The sequence below is a fragment of the Dipteris shenzhenensis genome, chromosome 26 (genome assembly GCF_047967505.1).
Source record: "Dipteris shenzhenensis isolate YYH24624 ecotype China chromosome 26, Dip_SZ_1.0, whole genome shotgun sequence".
Classification (NCBI taxonomy): Eukaryota; Viridiplantae; Streptophyta; class Polypodiopsida; order Gleicheniales; family Dipteridaceae; genus Dipteris; species Dipteris shenzhenensis.
In genome coordinates this window covers 937,488-949,112 of record NC_141621.1, presented here as the reverse complement: position 1 = coordinate 949,112, position 11,625 = coordinate 937,488, and the positions used below count along the sequence as shown (strand labels likewise).

The 11,625-nt window shown below is 39.0% G+C and overlaps 1 pseudogene; it reads right to left on the bottom strand.

The window, feature by feature from the left end:
• Positions 1–3,349: 3,349 nt before the first annotated feature.
• Positions 3,350–5,232, bottom strand: LOC147884509 (uncharacterized; annotated as a pseudogene).
• Between the last annotated feature and the right edge of the window lie 6,393 nt (positions 5,233–11,625).

Below are 11,625 nucleotides of genomic sequence, written 5' to 3'. Positions count from 1 at the left end.
TCACCATTTTATTTTTAATTATTTTATCTTAGTTTACAATTTATGTGTTTACATAATCTTTATTTCATTAGTTTGTATATATTTTTTAATATAAATCAAAATTAATGAATTTAATATATAATCGTTTTGTATTTTTGAATTTAAGTTTAAATATCTTAAATAATGTATTTATATTTTTAATTTTTAATTCATTTTAGATTAAATGTATATTTAAAGTATATTTAATTTAGTTTAAAATGTTTTGCTATATATATATATATATACATATATAAAGTATATTTAATTTAGTTTAAAATATTTTGCTACATATATATATATATATATATGCATATATATGAATATATATGTATATACATATATATATATATAAGAGAAAAAAAAAGAAGGATTTTTTGGATGTTTACCATTTCACCATTTTATTTTTAATTATTTTACCTTAGTTTATTTATGTGCAATCTTTTGGAAACTGTTGTGGGTTTTGAAGGCCCAGGAGCAATCTAGGCATAGGATCTATGACACGGGATCAAGGCTGACATTTAAAATTCATTTACTTATCCCCACTGCTGCTAGAAGCAATCAGCCCCCCATTTTATTTTAACATAGGAAATGATAATTGGACAAGTTGTCTGTCTGTAGGAATTGGACAAGTTTGGACTGTGACTTTGTGCTTCAATCCAAAGAACCCAAACATAGAGAACATGGCTAGTCGCCCAAACATAGAGAACATGGCATAGGTGATTGAGTCTCTTATCGAAGGAGTGTTTGAACGATGAAATTCCGCACCTTCTTCATCTCCCCCATTGAGAGACCTGTAGTGTCCTAGCTGTAGTTGCCTGAAAACTCTCCGGTGAGGTAAGAAGGATGATGCTTTAAGAAGGCCAATGGCTACCTATATTGACCTTGGAATTGGCTCGCTAGTCGAAAACGTGGGATTTGGTGTTGAAAGTGCTAAGACTAGCTCCTCGACCTAAAACCGATGCCAAGAGCTTCCATGAACGACTGCTTGTCCATAGCGATTGAGATTTTTACTACTTGTCCATAGCAGCTTATTAATGAGTTTTTTACTGCTTGTCCATAGCAGCTTATCAATGAGCATGACAATTTCATCTGTGAGATCTTTCAGCACCTTTTAAAGATCTGCATGTGCAATGGAGCATTGTTAGGCATGTGCACTTGAGCGTTGTCAAATTTGTGAATAGATTTTCGGCACAGCAGGGAGGATGTTGATTGACAATCACGTTTCCTATTCTCGTGAATGAATTGAGTGGCAAAATGGTCCCCGCTTTGCTAAAGGTGAAGTCTAGAAATCACTCACACTTACGACTCCTCCCCTTCCTCACACCCCTCCCCTTCCTCACAATGATAACTCCACACAGTGCCACTTCCACCCCTCCCCTTCCTCACACAGACAACTCGACAGAAAACCACTTCCACCCCTCCCCTTCTTCTCATCTCTTTCTCAATGTCACGGTGGGCCTAACCATAGTAGTGCTTCCCACTTGTGTATTAATGAGACCTCCTACGTCAAAGAAGCATATTTTCTTGTTGAGGGGAAAACCTTCTTTGCCGTACCCAAAACACAGAGAGATCCTTCTTTGGTGGTGAGTGTTTCTTTCAAAGATCATGCTTCTTCTACATACACTTAAAAAGCCACACAAAAGCATGCACTTTGAGTGCATTTGGACTGCATGTTAACACGTGGTCCAAATGCATGCATGCCTCCCTTGTAGCTCAACCTCCCCCTCCATAGCCTCCTATCCCAATCTCCAAAGCCCAATCTCCATGGGCCCTTCCTTCTACTCTGCAAAGCTCCCTCGTCCATGACCTCGGTGGCCTCCTTGCACTACAAGGCATAGGCCCTTTTCCGACGAAAATACCGACGCTTTTTACATTATTATTTTTTTTAAACGGGCACAAACATCGTTATTAAAGTCGTTAAAAGCGTCGAAAAAGAACTGTCGCTATATAGCGATGCTGATAGACGTTGCTATATAGCGACACTGGTAAACGTCGCTATATAGCAACGATTAACACAACTTTAAAAAAAGCATTAGTGGGGCTAAACAGGGCCATAGCAAGCCCTGTTTTGCCCCACTAATGCTTTTTTTTTTTTTGTAATTACAAAAACAAGTTTTTTATTACAAAATTTCCCTTGCGAAAAGGGTGATACAAAATCGCTCAAATGAAATGATCGAGCAACAAAAGCATATATAATTTTAATTAATTCAAGGTGGTAGTATTAACTTGCATGAATATGAGTGATTAGAGGTGATTAGGCTTCATGATTTACATTTGTGGTGATTATTGCGGTGTCTCTCATCAGCTACGTCTGTGGTGGCTAAAATCCACTGGGCTGGCAGTTAATTACCATCCACCTCATTGTAGAGTGTAGTTAATTACCAGTCACTGGGCTTGCATGCTCTAGTAGAGTGCAGTTAATTACCACAATTAATTACCAATAAATTACCAAGACGGTGGTGCCTACTTCATGATTACCAATTAATTACCAGCTAATTACCAAGACCGTGGTGTCTACTTCATGATTACCACAACCATGTCATAATTAATTGCCACTACCATCGATGGAAAGGTGACAATGGTGCCTAAGATTCCACCAGGCTGGCAGTTAATTACCAGCCACCGCGGTGGCCTGCAATTAATATGGCTCATGATTATTTGAAATGATTGCAAGTCACATGGTGAAGAATTTAGGGTGCAAATTTGCATGCATCTATGCCGAAACATTTATTAGTTGCATCAAGGAGATACTTTAAGATTCAATTCACCATGATGATCATTTGTACACAACTCATAGTTTTGACATGCAAACCTTAACTAAGATATGACATGATTGTGACATCTCTAGCAAATAGAAAAAGTTTTATGAAACCAACATGCTTGAATATGTGATATTGAGATTAATATTCATGGGTACTCACATGATGTACTAAATAGTTCTTCAATATGATTACTACATCTCTAGCAAATGAAATAGGTGCAAGACACCACAAAAGTTATCTCGGGGGGGCATTATGTATAAACCCTCTATATCACGTGCGTTCAAGGACTTTTTAAAATCCCTTATATGTACAATTTTCATTAATAAAATGTACCCCTTTTCTAAAAAAATCTGTAAATTTTTTCCAAAACTATTTTAAATAGTCCCTTATGTATATTTATTTATGTAAAATTTAGAAATAAAATATATCCTTCTATTGAACTCACGTGACAGGGTTACATATGATGAGTGACCCCCCCCCCCCCGAGAAAAGTTATGCAGGTTCAGTACTAGGGCATCACAAGCAAAATGAATTGCTTGAAGGGAAAAACTCATGTCAAATCACTAGACTCAATCTTCTTTACTGATGTCATCCACATAGATATTGTGATGATGCCTCCTCTCTCTGATGGGGGCATTGAATGCAATGTCATTACACATCATCTCAGCCATAGCACCTGCGTAAGAAGGCAAAAAGCTAAAATAGATCAATCAATATCAATGCCTCATTGATAATAATATTCTCCAACAAATAGGTTTAAAAAGATAAAACAAGAGAGTACCATACTTACTAGTCATCTGGAAGATTAACAACCATTTCCACATCTTCGGAATCATTTAGAGTCCCATAGTTGCTTAACACATTTCCCTTTCGTTTCTGTCCATCCAAAAATGGTTGCAATACAGAATTGCAAATGTCAGGATCATTCTCAATAGATAAGCATGCTCTCTTAGAATGCACGCATGCTTTTTGCATAGAACCAGTCCCAGCACCTAAGTCCACCACATGTCTAGAAATTGGACACAACAAGTCCATCATGCATGGAGCCTTCTCCAATGCACCTCTCCATGGAATACTCTCTCCATGCTTTATAGTATGCTCACTTGTTGGTAAATAATGATGAAACAAACTACTTCCAAAAGCAATGCCCATTTGGTACCAACCACGGAAGCATTTCTAGGATTACAAACACAAGACACACCAGCTCGATGAAGAAGGCATAAAACCACAACATCCACCTAAAGACAAGAAAAGAATAAAACTTATGCTTAGTACAAGCCATTTCATTATACAAGAGCATAAATTCTTTCAACAGGTCATTGTAAGACAATTGTCTCACCTTATGATCAATACCACCAACTTTGATTGTGCAATATGCATCCAAGCATTGCATGTACATTCAACATGGAAACTCCAATATACTGATCCTAGCATAACGCTCATCCAAATGAAGAACATGAGGAGCACACATAACTAGGATCCAGCCATAATCTAAAACAACTGTGGTTGCTACTAGCAAGGAGTAGCCTACATGGTCCTCTATTAATAAATTCCAAGATGGAGATGTGGAATCCTCTACTCCAAGAGCTTCTAGTTGTGTAGGCAGATCAAGAATGACAAAATCTGTAGCCCAAGTAACACTCTTACCATTTCTTGTTTTTCTTTCACCTCTAAGACCCACAAAGTATTCCTTCATGTCTATATAGGCTTGTGTGAAGTTTGAGACAGACAATTGCTTCCCAAACTCGACATAATCATAGCACCAAACCTTGCAATGTGAAGCATCACATGTGCCACTCCGATTCAAAGTTAGAGAGGTCAATGGAATGTACAAAAAGTGGATAGACCTATCTTTCCATTTACATCCTTTCAAAATGGGTGTAGACTGTAGTACCTACACATCTGTATCCACACCACATATGTAAAGACACAAAGTGATAACAACATATGTTACACAAACAAATAACAGCTTGAAAAAAGATCAAGAGGACTTACCATTATTAGTATCGGGATTTTTTGGTGGCCTACCACCCTTCTTTAGTTCCATACTTGAATCCTTGTCCTTTTTAGTCATCTTCTCAAGTGTTTTTTGAACCTCAATGACTGCATCATCCTCGTGGACTGAATTTGAGCTTAATGAACCCATCTCTCCCTTTTTATGCTGTGCGTACAGCTCTCCCTCCTCCTCGATGCAACATCCTTTTTTCATATCGAGCCACCACGGGCAGTTCTTTCTCTCCCACTCAAAGAGCACTTGCTTCCCTTCTTTTTCTATCATATTTGGAGAGTACATACAAAATTTTAAGTCCTGAATTTTTGTCCATACTCGACATATGGGCAACAATTTTTCAATCTTACCAACAACTTTTAAGGATTGCAAGAATCTGCATACAATAAGAGTCTTAGTACAAAAGAGAAATACTTAAGGATGGATTTTTAATTGAAAAGGAAAAAACATGTATTGCTTACCTAAATACCAATCGTCGAGATGCCCTCGTCATCTCCATTTGTCCTGTTGCAGCTGTAGCAACAGTCATTGAATCCTTTAGATCTTCATACAATTCAAGTCTATTCATTGCTTGTATTTCCCCAAAATACTCTCTCAACGTAGGATCTTGAGGAAGCACAAAGCTAGCTTGTTGGCTAGCAACCAAGACCTGAGAGAGTAACCTCTCAAATTCACAAAGCAACTGATCCATCCATGCCTCTTTCGCCATCCACTTTATGAATTCTCTATCGGCTTTTGGCATTCCATAACTTGTTCTCAAATTTGAATGTGACCCTAAGATTCTGAGGGTTGCTAGTTGTGTCTCCTTTGAGACTTTTGCAATGGAGATGCTATACAACTTTTTCAATGTGACAATGGATGATTTATCATCAAATGGGAGGCTCCACAAAAGAAGGCAAGGAGGGGGAGGCAAGGGGACGAGGAGGCCTTAGAGCAAATGTGAAAATTAAAGGCCAATAGACCCCTTTCATCAATGAAAGGGGTCTATTGGCCTTTAATTTTCTTAAGGGCTCTCATGAAAATTAAAGGCAAGGCATACCAGACTCATTTCAAGCATAACATATGGCTGCAATAGACAAGTTGCACATTAAATGGATAAAAAACTAAAATCGGGCTACAATAGTGAATCTACATCTCCCTCATCAAACATGTAGAAACCACGCATGTAGTAACCTAGAAATGTAGGTCAGGCAGAAAGCATGTCATTTTCGACCATTTGATGACTCATAAATGTTAGAATGAGAAATCCATGAACATACTCGACCTTATTTACAAGCCTTTTGATTCCTTTAAGCCAATAACCAAGGGGTGTTCAATCAAGCGAGAACTCATGCCATATCCCCCACTTTTTCCATAAAGCAAGGTGCACCCAAAAGTTTCGACCATTTATCGTTTTCAACAGAATTTCGAGTACTCACGCTATGCATCCCAAGTTCTAGTGTTGTCCACACAACATCAAGGGCATTTCCCAAACACCCAAGCAGTCCGGCACTAAGGCATGCACAATGCTCAACCATACAAACCAGTTCCTATTCTATTCCATTCCGTGTGGCCATAAGCAAAGGCTCACAGTGCTCAAATAGATCGAGGGAGCAATGATCTTGCTATCATTCTCACAGTATTACACGTAAAGATAGGGTAACAATGAGACGGCCATTTGCCAAACAATCTCTTCTCGCAAACTACGCTATGTATCGCCTTTGGCTAGCATTAGGACACAAACAACCAAGACTCAAAGTGCCATGAGGATTCCATGCAACGAGTACTACAACAAAGGCCTCGCTTCCTATCGTTGGATGCATGTGAAGACAGTAGTTTCCCACCAGAACAAAGCTGTGTTGGGGGGGGGCATGCTCGAATGGTTCCTGAGCTTTGCTTGTGCACCTGTTCAACTTCCATGTCAAGAGGACGTGTCGTGAAGCTTTGCAGTCACGTTCTCCACGCAATGCATCCATTCCTTCCTTCTCAAGGATATCACCAGTCATCATTTGATGACTCATAAACGCCGACGAGAGGCGAGATTGTGAAAGAATGGTGAAAGATTGCCTTTCCTCCTGAATGAAAAAAGCAGAGCCTGGCAGATATTTGAAGGCGATACACATGAAAGGTAGGGCCACGAGTAGTTAAAGACGGAGGGGTGAGGGATAGTGGCAATAGCGAGGGAGAGTGGCAAGAGCGAGGGAGATGGGCGAGGCAGAGGGACACAGAGAGGGTACAGAGAGGGGCGAGGAGGCAGAGGGATAGAGAGGGAGGGGTGAAGTGGAGAGGTGTGGAGCAAAGGGAGAGAGAGATTCAGAATGATGGGGGAGGTATCGGCTGGTGGCTTCTAGCAGTTAGGCAACAAATGCCAGATTGGGGGCTCCATCAGCAACCTTGTCGGAAGCAATGAAGTTTCTCACCATGAGAGTGATGATCTGAAACAAGGCACAAGCCTAGAGGCATCCCGGGAACGATTCTACCATGAAAGAACTGATGAGGGAGGACAGGAACATGGAGCCCAACCAATTGTTGGTATCATTGGCGGTAGCAGCACTGCCCTCGCTCAAAACAATTTGGAAGAAGAGCACCATGTTGAAGTAAACTCCGAAGTAGGCAGTGTACCAGAGGCAAATGTCCCCTTGAAAGTTTTGTGTGTAGCCGGGAAACAGTTAGCTCAAAATTTGTAGATTTAGAGAAAGAAACACCAAGCAGAGATTTCCATTGACAGATTTTGCAAAAGCAGATCCCAAAAACAACGAGAACGAAACACCAAGCAGAGATTTCCATTGACGCATTTTTGCAAATCCCACAGCAAAAGCAGTTCCCAAAAACAACGAGAACGAAACATCAAAGCAGAGATTTCCATTGATGCATTTTGCAAATCCCACAGCAAACCAGAATGAAACATCAAGCAAAGATTTCCATTGACGCATTTTTGTCCCACAACCAAAGCAAATCCCAAAAACAACACGTATTCCTTCTATACACATGCAGATTTCCATTCCAAAAATGCTCAATTCAACACAAAAGAACAACAGCACGAGACCTTGCACGCACAACAAGTGGAGTTTTGTGAAGAGCTATTTCTTACTAGAGGGATGTGGACCTCATAGGATGCCGATCCAAGTTGCTGGGGACCATTCGGGAGAAGTGAGAACCAGAAGGCATGTGGGAGCCACGGATCAAGAAGCGCAAGAACAGGGTCTGCATGGTGGAACAGGGCAAATTTGGACTAAGGGCTTTCGAGCGAAGCAAGTCTGTTGGGGATGCGAGAGCTTCAAGAAGCTGGTGAGAAAGAGACATGGACTACGATGTGCGTGCTCTTTTTGCTTTTGGAAGCTGGTGCGCCGAAGATGAAGAAGCTATGGATTTTTTTGTTGCTTGCGGTGCACAACTGCTGCTGCTTCAAGAGAGAGCTTCTCGTGTGCAAGCTAAGCGAATCCGTGCTACTACTGAAGCCAGAGACCGAAGGGCTCATGGCATTGCTGCTGCTCTTTGTGGCGAGGCTACCTTTGTTGCGTTGCATGGAGAACACTTACGAAGAAGCCGACAGACGAAGAGCAGGAGAAGGCCGCGAGAAAAAAGGTGCTTCCTATTAAAAGCATTCAAGTCAGTTTTCAAATGTGAAAATTAAAGGCCAATAGACCCCTTTCGTCGATGAAAGGGGTCTATTGGACTTTAATTTTCATGAGAGCCCTTAAGAAAGTTAAAGGCCAATAGACCCCTTTTGTCGACGAAAGAGGTCTATTGGCCTTTAATTTTCACATTTGCAAAGCTCAAATAGTAGGATTGATATTTGTAGAAATTGGCATCGCCCTTCCATGATAAAGAACAGGTTGAAATGCACATCACTGTGAATGAGTTGCCTTCTACTTATGATGGTGATGTTTTCTTTGAGTTACCAGCTACTTCAGTGAAACATCGCACAAAAGGTACGGAGTCAAAATTTGATGGTCATGTTTGGAGTGATCCTATTACAACAAATATAGTATTTCCTAGTGTGGTTTGTAGAAAGGAATGTGGAGGTCACCTCCGTTGTATAAATGCAGCTTGTGGTTTTATAAAAAAAGAATTGGGATAGAGAATGAGACACAATGGGATGGGAGATTGATTAGAGTGGCCCCGAAAAATGTGTCAATGGCTCCTTATCATGTATACATTGTGGTTGTCCCACCAGTTTGCTTGAAGAGATGTTACTGTGAAATGTTACTCTGCATGCCAGAATGTAGAGATGGTGTGAATCTTACTCATGCAGTCATACACCATGGCCATCATAATCATCCCGTTGGAGATGGTTTGACTAGGAGAACAAAGGATGCCATTAAAACCAAAGTTTCTGAAATGGTGAGGGCTGGTGGTGCTGTATGCCCTAAAGGGATACAAAATATAATTGTCCAAGACATTATTATGGAAAATTTATTGTCTAAAAAGATTCCAAGAGTGTACAAGAATATGAAGTGCATGATGCAAATTGGGCATTACGAAGAGTTCCTGTAACAAGCCAAGTCCGTTGCCAGGCTTGGCTTGGACAAGGAGGAAAATGTAACAAGCTTGTCAATATAAAGGATCATGAAAATCGACGTGGAGTTGTTGCACCATCATTCTTTGGGAGGATTCAAACACCAATTGGAGTGTGCTCCCAAATGGTTTGGTTTTGTGGAAATGATGTAACCCACACGTGGAAGCCATCAACTAGCATTACAGGTATTCCAGGAGCATCACCAGGAAGGTGGAAGGTTCAATCAGGAACATCCTTGACAAGTGCAGAGATTGCTAGGTTGACAAGATCAGGGTTTGTCATATTAGGAGTATCAACTCCAATGGTGGGTGCAAGTTGTGCTTCACCAATTCAAGCCCATGATGAAACAATAGTATTGCATGAAGATCGACCTCGGCGTCGAGATGGCAAAGCAATCAGATGGCGAAACAAAATCTCCAAAGAAATGGAAAATAGAATTCAAAGGCCATTGGTCATGAAATGCATTGTTAAGGACACAACAGTCTCGTGAAGGCCATGGAGCATGCTGAGTTCATTGTTTCTACAGAAGGATCAATGCAAAAGGTATTGAATACAAGGTTGACATTTCTCCATTTCCTTCTTGCAATTGTGAAGACTTCATTGGACGATCATGCAAATTGGATGCCTATATTCCATGCAAACATATTTATTGCATCTTCCTTTCGTACCTTGGATTGGATAGCAGAAATAATATGTTTGTTCACCAAGGCACCTTGAGTAAAAAAGAGATATCCCAGGCATTGTCCCGCATGCCTTGAGGTTTAGTTTTTGGAGACTGCACTTTCATGATGGTCAACAAAAAATGGAAGGGCTATTATAATAATCCTTTTTCCATGAGGATTTTGAACCACAAAAATAGGATTTTTTTTGAAGACTGAACGTTCATCATGTTGAATACAAAATGAAAAGATATTTATAATAATCCTTTTTCCCATGAAGATTTTGAACCACAAGAACAATGTTTTTGGAGATTTTTGCATTTCTCCTTGTGTAAATTTTTGGTTTGTTTCTCTACTTGTTGATAATTGTGTGGCAGGATGCTTTGTAGGATGATTCTGCAATCACAAAACTTTCAATATGTCTTTTATGTAATAAATCATGTCTTCATTTACAGTGATGTAGGTTGGAAACTTATTTGAAATAACATGAACTCAACACAACTAGTAGCAAAATACCAAACTATGAGTCCAAAATATTGACTGAAAATTTGGCTATATTTGTTACATTTCCTTTTGTACCTTGGATTGGATATAAGAAATCCTTTTAGCCATAAGTAATTTGAACCACAAGGATAGTGTGCTAATTATTCTCCACTTGATAATTGTGGTAGGACATTTTGAAGGATGATTTTACATCACAAAAGTTTGAACATATCTTCTATGTGATAAATCATGTCTTCATTTTCATTTGCATAGGTTGAAAACTTATTTGAAATAATATGAACATGTATTGGAATATACAACAAATAACAAAATAGAAAATATTGTGAGTGTATTTGACTTAAAATTGGGCTATATTATTTACATGTTACTTCTATGGATAGAAAAGATAATATTTTTGGTCACCAAGCTAACTTGAGTACAAAAGAGATCTTCACAGCATTATCTTGCATGCCTCAACGCCTAGTTTTTACAGATTGCACACCTTCATGATGTTGAACAAAATTTCAAAGGACTATTATAATAATACTTTTTACCATGGAGATTTTGAACCACCAAAATAGTGTTTTGGAGTCTTTTTCATTACTCCTTATGGAAACTTTGGGCTATTTCTATACTTAATACTTGATAATTGTGATGGGACACCTTGTAGGATGATTTTACAATCACAAAACTTTGAACGTGTCTATTACGTGATAAATCATATCTTCATTTGTAGTGATGTAGGTTGGAAACATATTAAAATTGTCAATATAGAATAATTAGAAAACTATGAGTGGAAAATAATTTGACTTAAAATTAAGCTAGTTTAACAAAGATGCAAAATACTGGATTTTGCTAAGGTCGAATGTAATCTTTTTTTTTTTGTGGATTATACATCCCTTTTAATCGAAAAAGGGGTCTAGCAACTTGATTTGTTTTTTGGTTATTGGTTGTTGTGGTATATTAGTTTACAAGGAGAACCACTTCTTTTATTGAGCAATATGGACCCTTCATTTACAAAATGGTTTCATAATCATGGCCTCATTTCATGAACTTCAAGAGTTAGAAAACTTGTTTAGTCAGAAATGAGGATATCCATTTCTTTTCTTAAGCTATATGACCCCTTTATTCACAAAAGGGGTCCATACACTTGGATTGTTTTCATAAACTTTGACACAAAAAAACTACATTCTGATC